The sequence below is a fragment of the Erythrolamprus reginae genome, chromosome Z (assembly GCF_031021105.1).
Source record: "Erythrolamprus reginae isolate rEryReg1 chromosome Z, rEryReg1.hap1, whole genome shotgun sequence".
Lineage (NCBI taxonomy): Eukaryota > Metazoa > Chordata > Lepidosauria > Squamata > Dipsadidae > Erythrolamprus > Erythrolamprus reginae.
Window position 1 is genome coordinate 60,438,446 of NC_091963.1, and position 17,793 is coordinate 60,456,238.

General features: G+C 44.9%; 1 protein-coding gene across 1 annotated transcript in view; it reads right to left on the bottom strand.

The window, feature by feature from the left end:
• CNTNAP2 (contactin associated protein 2) overlaps positions 1-17,793 on the bottom strand; it is a 653,718-nt gene that overhangs the window by 251,269 nt on the left and 384,656 nt on the right. The window lies entirely within an intron of this gene.

Here is a 17,793-nt window from a genome sequence, read left to right on the forward strand (position 1 = left end):
TGGTCTTGCAATCCACTCCAACAATTTGCTTTAGAGTCCGGCGGTCTCTCTCAGACAACTTTGACTTTGGTCCAGACCTGTGCTTGGCTGAGGATGTTTTCCCTTCTCTTTCAAAAGCAGTCATTATTTTTGAGACATTACCTCTTCAAATGCCAAAAATTCAGGCACTTTCTGTTACACTAGCACCTGCCATTCGAGCACCAACAATTTGGCCTCTTTGAAAGTCTGAGAGATCTGCCATTTCTAGAAATTTCCTTAAATTTCTGTACAAAAAAAAGTAGTTTAAAGAACATATCAAATATCAGAATTTTAAAAAACAACATTAAAATATGTCAAGTTTTGATTGATTTGAACATGTTCAAACATTATGATGCCAAAAAGTTTCCACTTTTTGTCCATCTCTGTAAATTAATATAGAGAATTAATCATTAAATTAGTCTTATCCCCAGAGACTAATTAGAGATGCACAGGGGACCGAACTCTTCCTTTTATCTCCTCTCTTAAACATACTTGCCTTTTACTATGGTTCTCATTAAGAATCTCACAAATATTGGAATGTAACTAACAAAAGTCAGTTATTTAAATTTATTATAGCCACTTCTGTAGATTCTGATAGCTTACAAATACAAAAAAAAAAAAAGGTTTAAAAAACTTCCCCACAAGTTGTGAATGGACCAAAACCAGAAATATTGTAAGTAACCCACTCCTTTTAATATAAATCTATTCTGAGTTTGCAATTTGGTATAACTAAGCATCATTTAAAGAACAGAGATGGCAATACGAGCATTAATATGCTATTGGGAAAACCTCTTTAAAATATATATTTCCTTATAGGTTGGATGATAGAATTTTTAGCACCACTAGTTGTCATTTTGACAAATTGTATTCTTAGCAAGAAGCAACCAGATTTGATGTGACATGTCCAGGAGTTATTGTTTAAAATACTTATTTCCTAAGGGCAACAGAGCCTTGAAGAAGAGTAAGTAAAGAGACATCTTGTAATTCAGGACGACCAGTTAGAGAGAATACTTTCTAGTAGCCATTTTGGGACAGATACATCTTTTAATGCAAAGAAATTTTGAACATTATGATCCATAAACAGTTGTGGTTGGCTCACGGCCAGTTCCTCTGGTCACTGATTTTGAACCAGGGGAGCTGGGTCTATCAGATTCTAGGAGACCTGTTTGGCTTACAGAGTAGTCAGAGTAGTTAGACAATGAAGAGGAAGGAGAGGTGGAAGTGGAAGGTGCCAGAGAGGCAGAGGTTCCTGCAGTGCCTGTAGAAGCCCTAGTCAGAGCTTCATCTGGGTCAGATGAGAAGGGGGTGATGGATGACCCCATCCTCAATGTTAGGGTGCACAGAATGGTGGGACGCCAGGAACAGCTGCGCAGACACAGAAGAAGATTCTAAAGCACAGCTGGAAACAATTAGGAAAGCTGCAGCAGGCTTAAAAAGGGGAGGGCTTGCAAAAGGCTGTGTGGGAGTTGTCATTCAGCAGTTAACAGGAACAAAGATACAGGAGTTCCTCAACTGACTTTTGAATTTGGAGACATTTAAGCCTTGTGGTTTAGCATTTGATTTGGAGAACATTAGAGCTCTGAAACCTGGTCAAGTGAATAATTGACAGAAGCACACTCGAGAGACATTTATTGTTGGCTTGAGCTGTTAACCCTGACCTTTGGAACATAAACCAACATTCCTCTGCAGTCATTGTGGCTCTAAGCCAATTTTGTATAGAAATATAACTTTGAGTTCGTAATCCTCAGTCTGTGTGTGTATTTGTACACTGCCTTGTTGCGTGCCAGTCTGTCAGGCAGAACATAACTCCCATGTCATCCAGTATTAACTGGTTTCGTTGTTTGCTTCTTTTTTTTCCTGCTATTGCTGCAGCCATGGAGCAGATTCAAGCAGCGTTTGATGTGTTGCATCAGGAGATACAAACTCTAGCTCAAACAGTAGCAGATTTTCAAAACCAGCTGGCCCAGCTGGCTCCACCACCCCTCCTAGCTCCACAGCCTCTCCTACGCCATAAATGCTTTGTGGTGGTGCTGGAGAAATTCACCTGAGGGTGCAGTCAGTTCCCTGCTTTCCTCAGCCAGGTTCAGCTGTTTATCAATGCCAGGCCCACGGACTTTCTTCAAGATGCAGAGGCAGTGGCTTTTCTTCTGCAGTCTGCTCTCAAGCCAGGCTGCGGCATGGGTGTCACCCTTGTTGGACAGAAATGACCCACTCCTGAATGACTAACCAGCCTTCTGCAACCAGCTGAGGCAGCAGTATGCGGACCCTCTGAGAGTAAAAACAGCCACACGCCAGCTGAAGCAGCTGAACCAAGGCTCGCACCCAGTAGCCAATTACATAAACAATTTTTGCAGCTTAAGTTCCCAGATCACCTGGAATGATGAAATGCTGATGGAGGCCTTCCAAGATGGCTTGTCAGAGGCCGTGCTTGACGAATTGGTCCATGAGGTCCTTCCTCTCACCTTGGACACCTTAGACCAACATTGTTTTGCCATCGAGGCCAGATTGCTGGCCAGAAAGGCTCGTCGCATTATGCAGCCCTTTCGCAGTCCCCCAGTCACCATGCCTGTGCCTTCTCCATGCCAGGGGTGGTGGCCATGCCAGTCCAGTGTCCAGTTCCTGTGCCCCAACGCTTCATTCCAGCCATGCCTCAGTGCCCAGTGGTCCGCCCAGTTCCTGACTCATGAGGAGTGCATCCAGTTTTATGTGACCAGAGGTCTCCAGTTTCCCATGGTCTTGTAGTTGGCCTGGTTGAGAGCACACGACTCCGAAATTGTGTGGTCTCAAAACTATTTGTTGCTCCTGAGCTTGCAGTGTGTGGATCACCACTGCCACATCTGCGCCAGTCAGGGGCCCGGTCCACTCGAGGTCTCCTTGCCCACGAGCCTTGCTGAATTTGCTGATTTCTTTGACAAAAAGGAGGTGGACCAGATGCTGCTGCATCGGCCATATGACTGAACCATTGATCTTCCCAATGCCAAGCTCCCAGCCGGCTGACTGTATTCCATGTCTGAACCCAAGCTTGTGGCTCTCAAGGACCATCTATAAAAATCTGGCCAAGGGGGTCATCCGATCCTTGACCTCGCCCCTCTCCACACCCATCTTGTTCGTTAAGAAAAAGATTGGGGAACTGAGACTGCGTTGTGACTACTGGCAGCTCAAAGCCATCACCCTGCGCAACCGATACCCATTGCCCCTGATCCTGGAGCTCATGGAGTGTCTGCGGTCAGCCAAAATCTTCACCAAGATTGATTTGCAGAGTGCCTGCAACTTGGTACACATTTGGGTGGGGGACGAATGGAAGATTGTGTTCGGGACCTGGTATGGGCACTTCGAATATACTGTCATGTCCTTCAGGCTCACCAATGCCCCGGCGATCTTACAGCATCTTATGAATGATTTCTTTAGGGTTATTCTGGACTACTTTGTCATGATCTATCTAGACAACATTCTGATTTACTCCCCCTCCCAGTCCAGCCACTTGTAGCACCTATGCCAAGTTTTGCAGTGCCTGCGTGAACAACACTTGAACATGAAACTGAAGAAGTTCCAGTTTTTTCAAACGTCCATTGAATTTCTGGGGCACATCATCTATCCAGAAGGCATCACCATGGATCCTGGCAAAGTCAATGCCCTGAAAACCTGGCAGCCCCCGCGGCGGGTGAAGGATGTGCAAAAACTGTTAGGCTTTGTCAATTACTACTGCATGTTTATCCTGGGGTTCACCACCCTGACCATGCCCCTCATATGGCTTCTGCAGAAAAAGGTGCCTTTCCAGTGGGGTGAGGCCAAGCAGCAGGTGTTTGTGTCCTTTAAAGAAGTCTTCATGCAGGAACCCCTCCTGCAGCACCCAGACCCATGTTGCCCATTCGTTGTGGAGACCAACGCCTTGGATGTCACCATCGGGGCCGTGGTCCCCCAGGCCCGCCAGGATGGGGGCCCCTTGTTTCCATGTGCCTACTACTCCCGAAAGCTGGCATCCTGTGAAAAGAACTATACCATTTGGGAAAAGGAGTTGTTGGCCGTCAAGTCTGCCTTCAAGATATGGAGGCACCATCTTGAAGGAGCCCAGCATCACACCAGGTGGAGGTCCAAATGGATCACCAGAACCTGGAATTTTTGCATACGACCCGAAAGATGAACCAACAACAAATCCGGTGGTCATTTTTCTTTGCTCGGTTCAACTTCCAGATTTGTTACATGCCAAGCTATCAGAACCTCGAGCAGATGCCCTGTCCTGTAAACCAGAGTTCCTCCACCCCAAAGAGCCAATCCCTCTGCAGACCATTCTGCCCGCTGAGTCCATAGCCGCCACACATGACCCAGTAGATCTACGTCAACGGATTCAGGAAGCGCAACAGCGGGACGGTTTCATGGACCAGCGGACACAAGAACTCAGCCCTGATTCCCCCTGGATGTTCTCTGAAGGTCTGCTTCGGTACCGTGGGAAGCTGTACATCCCAGCAGGGTTGCTCTGTGGCTTCATCCTGTTTCAGCGTCATGATAGGCCTGCCACTAGTCACTTCGGGCTTTTCAAAGCCTTCAAGTTGGTCTCTTGGATATTTTGGTGGCCTCAGCTCTGAGACAACGTTCACTCATACATGAATACCTGTGTGCGTTGCCACCAGGCCAAGACCACCATGGGAGCCCTGCCAGGATTAATGTAACCTTTGCTGATGCCAAAGATACCCTGGCAGGCTATTTCCATGGACTTTGTTATTCACCTGCCCTTGTCCTCAGGGTTCACCATGGTGCTGGTGGATATGCTTACGAAAATGGCTCACTTCATCCCCTGCTGAGGAGTGCCCACAGTCCAAGTCACCACCTGGCTGTTCATACAGCATGTCTTCTGGCTACATGGCCTCCCGGACAAGGTGGTGTTGGACATGTAAACCTAGTTCACTGCTCAGTTCTGGAAAGAACTCATATTGGCCTTGAATGTCCAGATCTGCTTGGCCTCCAAGCAGCACCGCCAAACCAATGGTGGCACTGAGAAGATCATTGGCATACTAGAACAGTTTCTGGGGTGTTTTGTGGTGGATCGGCAGACAGAGTGGACGCAATATCTTCCGGTGGCCAAGTGTGCCTTTAATAATTCGCAGTACACCTCAATGCAGACCACCCCATTTCATGCCAATTATGACTACCATCCCTGTTTCTTCCCACTTATGCTTCTGAATTTCCCAGTCCCAGCCATGGAGGAGTTACTGTCTCAGCTCCAGTCGGTTCAGGAGACATCCCTCTATTGGCTGTCGGAGACCGGGTATGGCTCTTGACCATATATATCTCTACCAAGTTGCGATGCCATAAGCTAGACATGCATTTCATGGGTCCCTTCCCCATTGAGCAAGTCTTCAATCCTGTTGCCTAAAAATTGACTTTACCTACCTCCTTGAAGATCCACCCAGTGTTCTTCCACTCCCTCTTGGTCCCTCTTGGTCTTGCAGTCAGTCCTGATTGCCTGCTGCACCCTGTTCTTCCAGCCCCTCCTATGTCTTGTGTTCATGACCAGAGACCCAGATCAACACCATCCGGGATTCACACTGGGTGCAAGACCGTTTCCATTACCTGGTGGAATGGACTGAGGAGGGTCCGGATAACTACTTGGGTGGATGCTACCTTGGTGGATGCTCCTGATCTAGTCCATGCCTTTCATCTCCAGTTCCCATCCAAGCCATGTCCTCTGCGAAGGACCCAGGGGAGGGGCTTTCTGGGGGGATAATGTTGTAGTTGGTCACTGATTTTGAACCAGAGGAGCTGGGTCCATCAGATTCTAGGAGACCTGTTTGGCTTACAGAAGAGTCAGATAGTGAGGGGGAAAGAGAGGGGGAAGTGGAAGGTGCTGGAAAGGCAGAGGTTGTAGAAGTACCAGACAAAGCCTCATCTGGGTCAGAAGAGGAGGGGGTGATTGATGACCTCATCCTCAATGTTAGGGTGCATAAAATGGTGGGATGCCAAGAGCAGCTGCGCAGATGCAGATGAAGATTCTAAAGCACAGCTGGAAGCAATTAGGAAAGCTGCAGCAGGTTTAAAAAGGGAAGGGCTATGTGGGAGTTATCGTTTGGCAGTTAACAGGAACAAAGATACAGCAGTTCCTCAACTGACTTTTGAATCTGGAGACATTTAAGCCTTGTTGTTTAGCATTTGATTTGGAGAACATTAGAGCTCTGAAACCTGGTCAAGTGAATAATTGATGGAAGCTTGCTCTAGAGACTTTTGTTGCTGGCTTGAGCTGTTAACCCTGACCTTTGGATCATAAACCAACATTCCTCTGCAGTCATTGTGGCTCTAAGCCAATTTTATACAGAAATATAACTTTGAGTTTGTAATCCTCAGTCTCTCTGTGTGCTTATACACTGCCTTGTTGCGCAGCCAGACTGTCAGGCAGAACATAAACCAATAAAGCACAATCTGTTTTGAAAAAAAAAGAGATGAAGGGCAAAATCTTTATAACAACACAGAAACTAAATGGCTAATTCAATCGCCACATGCATTTATTACACAATGAAAACCCTTTCAGGCCTAAATAAGTCCATAAAACAAACAGTTCTGTTTCAAACCATAAAATGAAAGTGAAAAAAGTATAGTAAATAAAGTCTTAATGTAGACTATAAGTTTGACTTCTACTAATGAATACCAATTCCCTTAACAGACCATAACAGAAAATTCACTGGTATATCTTATGGGGCAGAAACATTGGAAGCTAAAATTTCTTAGAGCACATACCACTTTGTCCCACATAATTCATAGTCAATAATAGATATGATCTGGACTGATGTAGTAACATTAAACAAAATACAAAAAATCAAAATAAAACCAAATATATGGGCTGATCACAATCCTGTAACATTTATAATAAAATGAAAGAAAAAAGGATATAACAGATGGATTATGAATCAGACAATAATGAAAGAAAAGAGTTATATTAACTACCAGTATATGGAAAAAGAACTAGCTTTTTTTATGAAAGAGAATTGGAACCAGGAAACTACAACCCAGAATCTATGGGAAACCACGAAAGCATATATCAGCGGTCTAACCACAGCATATAACATAAGGAAAAACAAGAACAAAACCAAGCAAACTAATGAACTGAGAAAGAAGATGGGAGATCTGGAATATAAACAACAAATAGAACCTCTAAAAGATAAAACAAGGGGGGAAAAGGAACTAATTAAGCACAGAATCAACCTATTAACACAAGAAATTGGCACAAAAAATCAATAGATCTAAACAGAACTGGGCAGGTGATTGGTATACAAACTAAGAAAAGAAAAAGAAGAAAAATTTATACATCAATTAGAATACAAGAAGGGAAATATCAAAGTAACAATAGAGGGGAAAAGGATATATTAGTTATATTTTAGTGAACTATAAAAAAAGAGAAAATAAGCCAAGGCGATATAAAAATGTATCTGCAACAAACAAGCACACTACCGATTACAGAGCTAGATAGAAACATATTAAATGAAGAAATAACAATCTCATAATTAGAAAAGACGATATGAAAACATAAGTATAACAAAATGCTAGGGCCAGATGGTATTCCAGTGGCATTTACAAGCTGCGCTGGCTTGGCTTGTTGGACAAAGTTCCGGTTCCGGTGGCAGCAAGAGAGGAGCGGAGGATGGTCACCACCATGGATAATGGTAAATTGCCATCTATTTTAAGAACAGACAGAGTCTGCTGCCAGTAAATTCAATCCTACTGGAGTGTGTATATGTGGACTGTGTATATGTGGACTTTGCTTCTGGGAACTACCTTGGTGGTTTTTGTGTGTTTTGAGGTGCTCATGGAGAATGAGGAGCTGAGAGATGGCGAGGGGTGGAGAGCCAGGCAGAGTGGGAGACATGCTTGAGTTTCAGGCTTTGAACTGGTGAACTGTGGTCACCAGTAAGTGAGAGTAACTGGTGACCTTTCTTTTCCGAGCTGTTCTATTCTGCCAGTTTCAATTTCTGACTTGTGGTTGCCAATGGGTGAGATCAACTGGTGACGCTTGAGACAGGGTTGAGCCTCCTGCCTGAAAAACACTGAATTTGGGAGGCCAGCAGGTGAGAGCTGTTGGCGGGCCCAAGTGAATTAAGTGGATTGACGGAGGGAGGGGGACAAATTGCCCTGCCAGAATTCCAATGCTAACACCAACCCTGGCTCCTGAATGTAGCCAGTGAGGTAGCTGGCAAGGGTAAGGGTGAGAGCTATGAGGGAATTAAGGAGACCAACATTGCCGAGTTGTGAGCTTGGGAGAGATGGAAGTGTTGAAGGAGAATGAGAGCGAGCCAATGCCCTCGAGGAAGTAAAAAAGAGACCAGCATTTTTGAGACTACTGGATGTGAGCAGCTAGCAAGAACCAGCATTATGAGAAAGCTGCTAATTGTAGTCCTATGCCTACCGCAAGTGAGAGTGGCTGACAAGGACAAGGTCTTTTAACAACATTCCAGCGCTTCCCGTTTGGTTACTTTTGACCTGTGACAGTGAAAACCATCAGCACTGGACTAGGAGAAGAAGAAAGGAGGGACTCACAAATCATGATACGCTCATGATAACATTTGTTGGCTATCCTCTTCCCACAAATGGACTTCACTAATAAGACTGTTGTCTTGTCATCGTACTTAATACTTTATCATCCTCTGGCTGCAGGAGAAAGAATAATCCCTAGTAGGATTGGACTAGACTAGACAATATATCATCTTTTCATCTGGACCTGTTTCTAGTTAATTTAATATTATAATTTTATTAAGGATACTTCTTGTTTATTAAGTGGGGAGAGGTGAATATGTGTAAGAACGGAGAGAGGTTGGGGTGTATGGTTCAGAAGAGAATGTATGGCTTATTTTAATGTAAGGTATCTTTTAAGGTTAGAAGGAAGATAGGTTTTAATGAATATTTATTTTTATTATTGTAACTTTAATTAATTTTAAAGAGATGGATGAATGCATATGTGTGGAAAGATAGGATATTTGGGATGGATGGGATAAATGGAAGGACCAGTTTTCTTGGCAGCCTGGAGGCGAGAGGAGTGGAGGACCTTTTCTCTGGGGTGGTAGAGGGCTGGAATATTCTGGTTTTGCTGGGGAGAGGAAGATATGGTGGGAGACATGGGGTAGGCCGTTCCTGGGGTCTAAGGGATCACTGATTGAAAGCTATCCCCCATTCCGGCCGCATAAACTCTGCCTGGGATACTGGTGACAAGTAAAATTCGGACCCTGGGCTCAGACTGCTGCTACTTAATGTCAAATCAGTTGTAAATAAAGTTCTCCTCATCCAGGATTTAATCCTGGAGGAGGAGGCCGACCTGGCATGTGTGACTGAGACCTGGCTTGGCCCAGAGGGAGGGGTTCCTCTCTTGGAAATGTGCCCAGCTGGGTTTCAGGTGTGGCCCCAGCTGCGACCCCAAAGAAGGGGCAGAGGAGTGGCTATTATAGCCAAGAAGACCACCGGCCTATGCAGGCTCGCTGAGATATCTGGCTGTGAGTCCCTCTTTGTGAAGTACGACCTAGGGGCATAGGTGAGCTTGTTACTCATGTACCTGCCAACAGCCCTACCTGCACTATTCAAGGAGATGGCTGGGCTGGTGGGGGAATTTTCCAGACTTATTGTCTTGGGAGATTTTAATCTGCTGTTGTTTGGTGAATCCTCTGGGTTAGTGCAGGAGTTCATGACCACCATGGCAACCATGGACCTGACCCAAGTAGTTCAGGGCCAAACTCACAAAGGGGGACATGCTCCAGATATGGTGTTCCTCTCAGAGCAGTTGAGCAATGATCTGAAACTAAGGGGCTTAAATATCTTGCCTTTGTCATGGTCAGATCATTTTCTGCTACAGCTGGATTCTGCTACAGTCCTATCCCGCTGGGAGATGGAACCGATTAGGAGGTTCTGCCCCAGACACCTGATGGACCCAGAGGGTTTCAGAGGATGCTTGGGTTTTTGCCGGATTTGCTTGTGCACAGTTCAGCAGAGTCTCTTGCTGCAGCCTGGAATATGGCTGCAACAAAGGCTCTAGACCCAATTGCGTCTTTGTGACCTCTCTATGGCAGTAGACCCTGGAAATCTCCTTAGTTCACTGAGGAACTACGGAGGATGAAATGCCAGAAGAGATGTCTAGAGAAGTGTTGGAGGAAAAATCGATCTAAATCTGACCGAACACTTGTAAAAGCTCATATGGAGATTTACAAAGTGGCGATCAGGTTGACAAGATGTGCATACAGATCAGCCTGATTACATCTGCAGAATCCCACCCAGCCACACTGTTTTGGGTGACTCGCTCCCTCCTTAACCAGGGGGGAGTTGACGAACCCTTGTAGGGTAGTGCTGAGGACTTTAATAGGTTTTTCACAGATAAAACCACTCAGATCAGGACCGACCTTAACTACAATTGGAATACAGTGTTGGCTGACAATGAGTCAGCCAAGGTGATAGGGGCTCGTCGTAGACTATCTGTTTGGAGGCAATTTGACCTGGTAACATCTGAGAAAGTGGACAAGGCCATGGGAGCTGTGAGTTCCACCACCTGCTTATTGGACTCGTGTCCCACCTGGCTGGTTTTGACCAGCAGGGCGGTGACACGGAGCTGGGTCCAGGAGATTACCAATGCTTCATTGAGAAAGGGGTCTTTCCCAGCTCCCTACAAGGAGGCACTTTCGCGCCCCCTCCTCAAGAAGCCTTCCCAGGATCCAGCTTTTATTTAACAACTATCGTCCTGTCTCCAACCTTCCTTTTATGGAGAAGGTTGTCGAGATGGTGGTGTCACTCCAGCTCCAGTGCTCCTTGGGTGAAGCTGATTATCTAGGCCCTAAACAGTCAGGATTCAGGCCAAGCTACAGCACAGAAACTGCTTTGGTTGTGCTGATGGATGATCTCTGGCAGGCCCGGGATAGGCATTTATCCTCCATCCTGGTGCTTCTTGACCTCTCGGCAGCTTTCAATACCATCGACCATGGTATCCTTCTGTGCCAACTGGAAGGGCAGGGAGTGGATAGCACCATTTGCAGTGGTTTTCCTCCTACCTCTCCGGTCAATCACATTCGGTGTTAATGGGGGATCAGAGGTCGACTCCTAGATCCCTCCCTTGTGGAGTTCCTCAGGGTGGGTCCCCTCTCCCCCTGCTGTTTAATAACTACATGAAACCGCTGGGTGAAATCATCTGAGGGCATGAGGTGTGTTGTCATCAATATGCTGATGACATCCAGTTATACATCTCCACCCTGTGTCCACTTAGTGAAGCAGTGGAAGTGATGTACCAGTGTCCGGAGGCTGTTAGGGTTTGGATGGGTGCCAACTTAACCCTGACAAGACAGAGTGGCTTTGGGTATTGCCTCCCAAGGACAATTCCATCCCCCTGTGGGGGAAACCTTTGACCCCCTCAGAGAGGATCTGCAATTTGGGCATCCTCCTTGACTCACAGCTGACATTAGAACATCATCCTTTGGCTGTGGTGAGGGGGGACACCTGGTATACCAGTTACGGTGAGGGGGGACACCTGGTATACTAGTTGCGGTGAGGGGGGACACCTGGTATACCAGTTATCACCTCGAAGTTCGACTACTGCAATGCTCTCTACATGGGGCTACCTTTGAGAAACATTTGGAAACTAAAAATTGTGCAAAATGCAGCCACGTGAGTGGTCATGGGCTTGCCCAGACATGTGCATATCTTTTTAATACTCCACAATCTGCATTGGCTGCCAATCGGTTTCCAGATTCAATCCAAAGTGTTGGTTATGACCTATAAAGCCCTACATGGCATGGGACCAGAATACCTCTGAAACAGCCTTCTGTCGCCTGAATCCTTCCAAAAAGGCATATCAAAAATAATATGAGAATGATTTTGGACATGCTAGAGTATTATGAAACAAATCCAGGAAAACCTGTAGCTGTCATATTCTTTGATGTTCAAAAAGATTTTGACAGCTTAAATTTATATTTTCTTATAAATGAATTGGAAATGATGAACTTTGGCCGGAAATATGTTAAAATGATTAATTATTATTATTATTTATTATTATTTATTAGATTTGTATGCCACCCCTCTCCGTAGACTTGGGGCGGCTTACAGCAATGATAAAAACAATATATAATAACAAATCTAATAGTTAGAGTCTAAAATAACAATAATACATTAAAAAGGCTAAAAAGCAAGAAACCCCAATATATAAAAAACATACATACAGTCATATCATACATAAAAAACTACATAGGCAGGGGGAGATTTTTCAGTTCCTCCACGCCTGACAACAGAGGTGGGTTTTAAGGAGTTTACGAAAGGCAAGGAGGGTGGGGGCAGTTCTAATCTCTGGAGGGAGCTGATTCCAGAGGGTCGGAGCCGCCACAGAGAAGGCTCTTCCTCTGGGTCCCGCCAAATGGCATTGTTTAGTTGACGGGACCCGGAGGAGACCAACTCTGTGGGACCTAACCGGTCGCTGGGATTCGAGCGGCAGAAAGCGGTCTCGTAGATACCCTGGTCCGGTGCCATGAAGGGCTTTATAGGTGATGACCAACACATTGAATTGTGACTGGAAACTGATTGGCAACCAATGCAGACTGCGGAGTGTTGGAGTAACATGGACATATTTTGGAAAGCCCATGATTGCTCTCGCAGCTGCATTCTGCACAATCTGAAGTTTCCGAACACTCTTCAAAGGTAGCCCCATGTAGAGAGCATTACAGTAGTCGAGCCTCAAGGTGATGAGGGCATGAGTGACTGTGAGCAGTGACTCACGGTCCAAATAGGGCCGCAACTTGTGCACCAGGCGAACCTGGGCAAACGCCCCCCTCGCCACAGCTGAGAGATGTTTCTCTAATGTGAGCTGTGGATCGAGGAGGACGCCCAAGTTGCGGACCCTCTCCGAGGGGGTCAATAATTTCCCCCCCCCAGGGTGATGGACAGACAGATGGAATTGTCCTTGGGAGGCAAAACCCACAGCCACTCCGTCTTATCAGCGTTGAGTTTGAGTCTGTTGACACCCATCCAGGCCCCAACAGCTTCCAGACACTGGCACATCACTTCCACTGCTTCGTTGATGGGACATGGGGTGGAGATGTAAAACTGGGTATCATCAGTGTACTGATGATACCTCACCCCATGCCCTTGAATGATCTCACCCAGCGGTTTCATGTAGATATTAAATAGCAGGGGGGAGAGGACCGACCCGTGAGGTACCCCACAAGGGAGAGAACTCGGGGTCGACCTCTGACCCCCCATTAACACCGACTGCGACCGACCGGAGAGGTAGGAGGAGAACCACTGAAGAACAGTGCCTCCCACTCCCAACCCCTCCAGCCAGTGCAGAAGGATACCATGGTCGATGGTATCGAAAGCTGCTGAGAGGACAAGGAGCATCAGGATCCAGGATAAACCCCTGTCCCGGGCCCACCAGAGATCATCCATGAATGCGACCAAAGCAGTTTCCATGCTGTAACCGGGCCTGAAACTCGACTGTTGGGGACCTAGATAATCGGCTTCTTCCAAGGACCACTGGAGCTGGAACCCCACTACCTTCTCAACAACCTTCCCCATAAAGGAAAGGTTGGAGACTGGATGACAGCTATTAAGTGCGGCTGGGTCCAGGGAAGGCTTCTTGAGGAGGGGGCACAAAAGCGCCTCTTTATAGGGCACCGGAAAGGACCCCCTCCCCAAGGTGGCGTTGACAATCTCATGGACCCAGCTCCGTGTCACCTCTATGCTGGCCGAAACCAGCCAGGAGGGACACGGATCCAGTAAGCAGGTGGCGGAACTCACAGCTCCAATGGCCTTGTCCACTTCATCAGGTGTCACCAGATCAAACTCTTCCCAGACAGGTGGACAAGTATGGGCCCCAGTCACCTCGACTGACTCGTTGTCAGTTGACTCTGCTATCCAATCGGAGTCGAGGTCTGCCCGGATCTGAGTGATTTTATCAGCGAAAAATGTGTTAAAGTCCTCGGCACTACTCTGCAAGGGCTCCCCAACTCCCCCCTGGTTAAGAAGGGAGCGGTTCACCCTAAGCAGAGCAGCTGGGCAAGATTCCGCTGATGCAGTCAAGTCGGCATGGTACGCGCATCTTGCCGCCTTGAGCGCCACTTTGTAAGTCTTAATGTGAGCTCTTACAAGTGTTCGATCGGATTCAGACTTACTCTTCCTCCATTGCTTCTCTAGACATCTCTTCTGGCGTTTCAACTCCCAGAGCTCTTCGTTGAACCATGGTGCTGTACGGGGTCTAGTGCCGCAGAGAGGTTGCAACGGCGCAATCCGGTCAAGAGCCTCCGCTGCAGCCTTGTTCCAGGCCTCAGCAAGGGACTCTGCCGAACTGTGGATGAGTGTATCTGGAATAACCCCAAGCGCCCTCTGAAAGCCCTCTGGGTCCATCAGGCGCCTGGGTGGAACTTCTTAATCAGTTCCGCCTCCCTGCGGGGAAGGATTGGAGCCAGGAAGTTAAGCCGCAGTAGAAAATGATCTTACCATGACAAAGGCAGCACTTCTAAGCCCCTTAGTCTCAGATCATTACTCATTTGCTCAGAGAGGAATACCATGTCGGGTACGTGCCCCCCTCATGAGTCGGACCCTGTACTACTTGAGTCAGGTCCATGGCTGTCATGGTGGCCATGAACTCCTGTGCTAGCCCAGAGGTTTCACTGAGTGACAGCAGGTTAAGGTCCCCCAAGACCATAAATCTGGGGAACCTCACCGCCAGCCCGGCTACCTCCTCCAGCAGCACAGGCAGGGCTGTTGACATGCAGCTGGGAGGCAGGTATGTGAGTAATAAGCCCACCTGAACCCCTAAGTCCAACTTCACCACTAGGGACTCGCAACCCACAATCTCTGGAGCAATGAGTCTACGTAGGCTATAATAGCCACTATAATAGTCACTGGCTATAATAGCCACTCCTCCCCCCCTTCCCTGGGGTCGAGCTGATGCCATATCCGAAACCTGGCTGGGCAAATTTCAGAGAGAGGAACTCCTCCCTCCGGGCCCAGCCAGGTTTCGGTCACACAAGCCAGGTCGGCCTCCTCATCCAGGATCAAATCCCGGATGAGGAGAGCTTTATTTACCACCGACCTGGCATTGAGTAGCAACAGCTTGAGCCCAGGGCCAGAATTACACTCATCACCAGATGCCTTGAGTTAAGCTTATGGAGCCGGAAGAAGGGATCGCTATTAAGCAGCGATCCCTCCTTCTCCTGGAACGGCTAGTTCCATAGCTTCTGCCATACCTGCCTCTCCGCAGCATTATACTATTAAAACATTATACTCAAAACAAATGGCCAGAATAATTATAAATGATGATGTAATAGATAAATTTAATATCCAAAAAGGAGTCTGGCAGGGATGTCCATTATCTCCCTTGTTACTTATATTTACCCTAGAAACACTTTTACATCAAATTATGCAAAACCCAAATATTGAAGGATTGAAAGTCAAAGACCAAGCATATAAACTTCACGTTTTTGCAGATGACTTGATTTTTATTTTTAAAAAAAAACTCATTACAAATAAAATTAAAGTTATTAGAAGAAATAAATAAATTCAAAAGTTTAAAAGTTAACAAAAATAAAACTAAAATAATAACAGAAAACATAATAAATAAACAAGTTAAAGAATTAGAAGGGAAATTGAAAATCCAAGTCACCAAAAAATTAAATATTTAGGAATAATTTTAACAGCGAAGTGTACAACAATTAAGAAGGATAACTATATAGAACTAAATAAGCAAATAGAAAAAGATTTGGGGAAATGGAACAAATTACCAATTTCATTGACAGGGAGAATTGGTAGCTTCAAGATGTCTATACAGTATTGCAAAAATTACATATATTGACAGCAGTGAGAATATGTCTGGCACAGAATTGAAAACATGTTGATGTACCATCTGAATGTTCAGAATCAAATACGTTGACGATAGAATTAAAGCAGAAAGAGGACTCAGGATATTTTAAAGTTTGGAATTTATTCTATAATTGATTGGAAAGGAAGAATAGAAAGAATAAAAGATGTATAAATGTATACATTGATATTTGTTAAAAATGACTATAAGACTTTATAAGTTTGGACATAGTACATAATACTTACCAATAGATTTATGGAGAAAAACTGTAAAGGAAATATAATTCATAAGATTTATATACCAATGAAAATTTAACATTAATATAATTTACTGTAGAAATACCTAGGAGATTTTATATGTATATTTGTAAATGTATTGTTTGTTTTGTTTGATGTTTGTTTATCATTTTTAACATCTTTTAAAATATTTATATTTAATAAAAACTATCTTTTAAAAAAATAAAATTTCCTAGAGTAGGAATCTGAAAATTATTATAAGCAATTTATACCTCCCAACAGAATATAACAGCATTTTTCTACAAAGTTATCAAAATGGTAGAGATGAAAGCACCAAATTTTAAGCAGGTAAATATATATTGGGGACAACAATTTTATCCTCAAAATGTATAAATAGCTACACTTCTGATGCTATAATAACTATTTGATACAAGCTATGTTCATCCTAATGTGCATATTTAAAGATCTATGGAGATTCTCAGTCATGAAAGTCATAGTTGTCCCAAAGAAACTTTTTTTGGGGGAGGCATGATTGTAGATGACCCTGTATAGAATCTCCATAGACTTTTAGCTATGCATTTTGGAATTTACACCCTTCAAATGATATAGGAGTATGAATAGATTCCCAGAAACATTACAGACTACATGAACCATTTGTACCTTAGTTTGAAATACAGACAACACAGACTCATCCCCAACAGGCTCTACCTATCTTTAACAGTGAAGGGACATAAACAGTAGTGAAATCTACTTACCTTTCTTGTTGTTGTTGTTGCTGTTCTTCTTCTTCTTCATCATCATCATTATCATCATCACAACAACAACAACAACAACAGAGTTGGAAGAGACCTTGGAGGTCTTCAGTCCAAGCCCTATACTACTTCAGACAGATGGTTATGTAACATTTGCTTTAAAACTTCCAGGGTTGGGGCATTCACAACTTCTGAAGGTAGGCTGTTCCACTGATTAACGGTTCTGACTATTGTTCTGGTCTCTGGCTAAGGCCGCTGTTAATTGGAATAAAGGCTTGCTGAATGCAGAGATTTATAAAAACAAAACATCAACTTTCTTTCTTTCTTCCTTCTGTTACAAACTGTGTCATCTATATGCAGTAACTTTTATCTCAGTCTTTAGTAATTAAGGCAGCACAAAACATCCTCAAAAGCATTCCTCCATTCATCTTAAAATTTATATCTAGACAGCATTAGCTCAGGGTAATAAAAACTGCAATTAGGAACACATAAAACAAAGCTTACTTTCAGAGCTGCGGAAAGGCACATCCTTATTAATTCATAGCAGATTGAACACCCGGACACCCGGATGTGATTAATTAATTACTTATTTAATTAACCCGTTCCTCTCCTAATATATCTTCCCTGACACTTGTTCCCTTCGTCTCTGTAATCGTCTGAAAGAAGGATTTACCCATCTGATATCTGTTTCTCCTCCACTTGAGTCTGAACTCATAGGAACGTCCTGTGGTTGGTCTCCCCCTTCTTCCTCTGCCTGTAAATCAGGACCTGCCACTAAACATTATCCGAATCAGAATCTGCAAAATCCTCAAACTGAACAGGAGTATACACAACACCACAACACTGTCCATCCAGACAGTGTTATCAAGCCCGCCCCCTGCCCATTCCACCAGGTATTGGAAATGGTAGGCAAGCCAATGAGAGTCTCAGATGGCAAAAATTTCCAGCCAGCAATAGCAAGCGATGAAAAACGGGATGCACACGCATG